This window comes from Schistocerca cancellata, unplaced genomic scaffold, assembly GCF_023864275.1.
Source record: "Schistocerca cancellata isolate TAMUIC-IGC-003103 unplaced genomic scaffold, iqSchCanc2.1 HiC_scaffold_836, whole genome shotgun sequence".
In the NCBI taxonomy this organism is placed as follows: Eukaryota; Metazoa; Arthropoda; class Insecta; order Orthoptera; family Acrididae; genus Schistocerca; species Schistocerca cancellata.
Genome location: NW_026046847.1, coordinates 65,001 through 70,000, shown reverse-complemented (window position 1 = coordinate 70,000; position 5,000 = coordinate 65,001). Strand labels below are relative to the sequence as shown.

Sequence of the window (5,000 nt, the reverse complement as noted above, 5' to 3'; positions counted from 1 at the left end):
TTTGGGAATGTGACCAAACTACATTGCCATCCGGCCCAGAAACGACACCTCCATCTACAGGAATCCAACGAAACTACGCCAACCATACCTCCAAAACACGGCACCGCCATCTATGACAATGTGACGAAACCACATGCAATAGCTCCATCTACGCGAATCGGACGACACTACGTCCACCATGTCGAGCGCACCACAAACAAAAATACCGCCACCTGCAGGTCCCCCGCAACATGACCTGCTGCACCGATGATACCGCCATCTATGAGACGCCACGCCGACTACGACATCGCTAGGTCCCACAGTGCCCATTTTCCGACGCCACCCACAAACCCTGCATCATCTGCCCACCACAGGAGCCCCAACGCCTGTGCCTGCGTCGCACGAAGTCGTCGACCGACAATCGCTCCACCCGCACCCGCACGTGCCCCACCCCAACCGCCCAAATCGCAACTCCAGCGGATGAACGGCGGACTCTTCCCGCACTCGTAACGTGCAATCCGCCCCTATATCTTGCGTTTCATGAAGAGTTATATCGAATATGCCATATTCCCGCTGTCCCTATACATGCTGTAAGTAGCTCGCTTGCTACAGCAGCAGCAGCAGCAGCAGCACCACCTCCGCGCGCTTCCCTGGGGGCACTGAACCGCAGGATGCGAGACCCCACGCCCAGTGGCAAACAGGGCTCCTCTCAGAATATAGGCGGTCCCTACCCCTCACAACGATGACGGTGGGAGGGCCGTTTTACGAGACCATTTCCTGCGGTGCCAACGCTGTCGTAGAGCCGATACTCCATCTTTGGTACAAGGCAATCATTCCGCTGTAAATCAGTACGTCACTCGTAGTTCAGTCACCTCACAGCACTGCTCAGTAAACTATGCAGGCCCACATAGATAGATTATGATAGATTATATACGCAAATGCCCCTATACATGCTGAACGTCCGTACACACAAAATGAACCACACGTCAGCCACACACTCTATCACACACTACTCTCTGCCTGTAACAGACACAGATACAACTACTAAGCACCAGCATGGACCAACGTCCGGTGCATCCTATCCGCCACAGTACACCAACTACGCTATGATAACCAGACCGGGAGGTCCAATCATAAAACAGAATACCCCACTCGTCCGACAACCACAATTGCTCAGAGAAGCCACCAACACCCACACATGTCCTACACAGGGGTGCACCCATCACCACCACACTGCCTCGTCTTACAGCACAAACACACTGGCAGGAATGAAACACACAGGTCTGCCGCAACCACAGACACGGCTCGCCCCCTCTCACTGGCGAAAAGCGCATCCCGACGTGACATAACTCCTTTGACACACTGACGCTGCCTCGGGCATCCACGTCCTACGGTCGATATCAACGAACCTCCCCCCCCCCCCTCCCCCCCACAACACGCCATCCCATACCACATTGTGTACCGTACCCAAACCTAACGTGTACTGTACTACAACGCAATGTGTACCATAACACAACCCAGTTTGTACCTTAACCTAACCTATGTCACCTTAACCTAACCTATGTCACCTTAACCTAACCTATGTCACCTTAACCTAACCTATGTCACCTTAACCTAACCTATGTCACCTTAACCTAACCTATGTCACCTTAACCTAACCTATGTCACCTTAACCTAACCTATGTCACCTTAACCTAACCCATCTTGCACCTTAACCTAACCCATCTTGCACCTTAACCTAACCCATCTTGCACCTTAACCTAACCCATCTTGCACCTTAACCTAACCCATCTTGCACCTTAACCTAACCTATGTTGCACCTTAACCTAACCTGTGTTGCACCTTAACCTACCTCAATTTGCACCGCAATGTAACGCAATTTGCACCGCAATGTAACGCAATTTGCACCGCAATGTAACGCAATTTGCACCGCAATGTAACGCAATTTGCACCGCAATGTAACGCAATTTGCACCGCAATGTAACGCAATTTGCACCGCAATGTAACGCAATTTGCACCGCAATGTAACGCAATTTGCACCGCAATGTAACGCAATTTGCACCGCAATGTAACTCAATTTGCACCGCAATGTAACTCAATTTGCACCGCAATGTAACTCAATTTGCACCGCAATGTAACTCAATTTGCACCGCAATGTAACTCAATTTGCACCGCAATGTAACTCAATTTGCACCGCAATGTAACTCAATTTGCACCGCAATGTAACTCAATTTGCACCGCAATGTAACTCAATTTGCACCGCAATGTAACTCAATTTGCACCGCAATGTAACTCAATTTGCACCGCAATGTAATGCAATTTGCACCGCAATGTAATGCAATTTGCACCGCAATGTAATGCAATTTGTACCGCAATCTACCCCCACATTGTGCCTTAACCTAACCCACATTGTGCCTTAACCTAACCCACATTGTGCCTTAACCTAACCCACGTTGTGCCTTAACCTAACCCACGTTGTGCCTTAACCTAACCCACGTTGTGCCTTAACCTAACCCAAGTTGTGCCTTAACCTAACCCAAGTTGTGCCTTAACCTAACCCAAGTTGTGCCTTAACCTAACCCAAGTTGTGCCTTAACCTAACCCAAGTTGTGCCTTAACCTAACCCAAGTTGTGCCTTAACCTAACCCAAGTTGTGCCTTAACCTAACCCAAGTTGTGCCTTAACCTAACCCAAGTTGTGCCTTAACCTAACCCAAGTTGTGCCTTAACCTAACCCAAGTTGTGCCTTAACCTAACCCAAGTTGTGCCTTAACCTAACCCAAGTTGTGCCTTAACCTAACCCAAGTTGTGCCTTAACCTAACCCAAGTTGTGCCTTACCCTGCTCTGTAATTGGCATATGACACGTTACATTAATGTATTGTCCAACCGCAACCCGCTCAGAATGTTGTGTACACAGCTACGTGTCATCTCCCCATAACAGCTGCATTGCAGTGTGGTACGCCATAGAGACGTGTGGGAGTAATGGACGCAGTGGATGGCGATCAGCATGAGCCGTCTGTTCATGTAGTGGCGCGTGTATGCAGACGTAGTAGTCTCTTCTCACACAATGTGATAGCACGGTGCCCCGCGTTCCACATCTGCGACATGCTACAGAGGCCGGTTGACAGTTGGTCGCGCAATGGACATCGCATACGTACGGGGGCACCTTCCACGTGCCCTCTAGTCGGGCACATTTTGTTGCGTGGATGTGAGCGGATGTAGTGTGTCTTGACACCTGACAGGCAGGCATGCAATAATAGTTGACTTTGCAAACGGGGATGGACGTGTACGTTTACTGGTGACGTTACGCAAATGAACAACTGGTAACCCGTTGTGGTGCGGTTGTCCTTGCTGGAGGTACATCTGTGAGGGCAACGATCGGTACAGCTACGAAGCGGTCCCCACCATACCAACGAACGTGAATGTGAATCTGGGTGTGAAGCGATACGCGGCTGTGGGTGGGTGGGACTGTCCCCGGCCGGTGAGGGGGGGCCGCCCGGCGTGCTGGCCGCGCGGTGCGTGGGCGCACGCGCTACAGCCGGCTGGTGGGGGCGCCCAGTGGCAGGCGCGCCGGCCGACGGACGCGGCAGGCGGCGCAGCTGCGCGCCGGGGCACCCTGCGCGCGGCGCCGTGCAGCCAAAGTGGGTCCTCGCCGGCCCGGTGCGAAGCGCGGTGGACATCTGCAGTGTGCTGGTCCGATTGAGGACTGTGTGCGTTGAGGATGCGCCGCCGCCCGGCACTCGGCGCCGCGACGCCGTCTGCTGCTCGGTCGCCCCAGCGGTTCTCGCTGGTGGTTTGTATCGCAGTTGTGCAGACGTGTTGGCACGTGCGCTGTGCTGGGAGAGTTCGCTTCGGCACCCACGTGGGGCCTTTGCCCTTCTGTGGCGCTGGCGTTGGAGCTGCCGGTCACCGTAGGTGGCGCGTGTTGTCTCCCGCCGGCAATGCCACGACAGCACGCTCCCGGGCCTCTGTCGGCAGCGGCAAGCTCAGTTGGGAGCACGGGTGGTCGCACCTAAAGCGTCTACTCGCCTAACTCCGGGCGATTGCGCCTCTCTCGAACCCGACCAAGTACTTAGGACGGCGCTGCGCGCCGCCGGGACCTGAGAGGGTTTCGAGGTGTATTGTGCAGGGGAGCTCAGCCTCCTCCTGTTTGCAGAATAATTGAGCGGACGCTTGCGTGTTCGCGCGGGCCCCTGGGACACACTCCCGGGCGGCCGGCTGCTCAGCTCTAGTTGACGCAGCTCCCTGGTTGATCCTGCCAGTAGTCATATGCTTGTCTCAAAGATTAAGCCATGCATGTCTCAGTACAAGCCGCATTAAGGTGAAACCGCGAATGGCTCATTAAATCAGTTATGGTTCCTTAGATCGTACCCACGTTACTTGGATAACTGTGGTAATTCTAGAGCTAATACATGCAAACAGAGTCCCGACCAGAGATGGAAGGGACGCTTTTATTAGATCAAAACCAATCGGTCGGCTCGTCCGGTCCGTTTGCCTTGGTGACTCTGAATAACTTTGGGCTGATCGCACGGTCCTCGTACCGGCGACGCATCTTTCAAATGTCTGCCTTATCAACTGTCGATGGTAGGTTCTGCGCCTACCATGGTTGTAACGGGTAACGGGGAATCAGGGTTCGATTCCGGAGAGGGAGCCTGAGAAACGGCTACCACATCCAAGGAAGGCAGCAGGCGCGCAAATTACCCACTCCCGGCACGGGGAGGTAGTGACGAAAAATAACGATACGGGACTCATCCGAGGCCCCGTAATCGGAATGAGTACACTTTAAATCCTTTAACGAGTATCTATTGGAGGGCAAGTCTGGTGCCAGCAGCCGCGGTAATTCCAGCTCCAATAGCGTATATTAAAGTTGTTGCGGTTAAAAAGCTCGTAGTTGGATTTGTGTCCCACGCTGTTGGTTCACCGCCCGTCGGTGTTTAACTGGCATGTATCGTGGGACGTCCTGCCGGTGGGGCGAGCCGAAGGCGTGCGACCGCCTCGTGCGTGTTCGTGCGTCCCGAGGC

General features: G+C 53.6%; 1 non-coding gene across 1 annotated transcript in view; it reads left to right on the top strand.

The window, feature by feature from the left end:
* The first annotated feature begins 4,221 nt into the window (after positions 1 to 4,221).
* LOC126146901 (small subunit ribosomal RNA) overlaps positions 4,222 to 5,000 on the top strand; it is a 1,909-nt gene continuing 1,130 nt past the window's right edge. Inside the window, exon 1 of the ribosomal RNA XR_007529817.1 lies at positions 4,222 to 5,000. This exon is cut by the window's right edge and continues 1,130 nt beyond it. This is a non-coding gene — a ribosomal RNA (small subunit ribosomal RNA).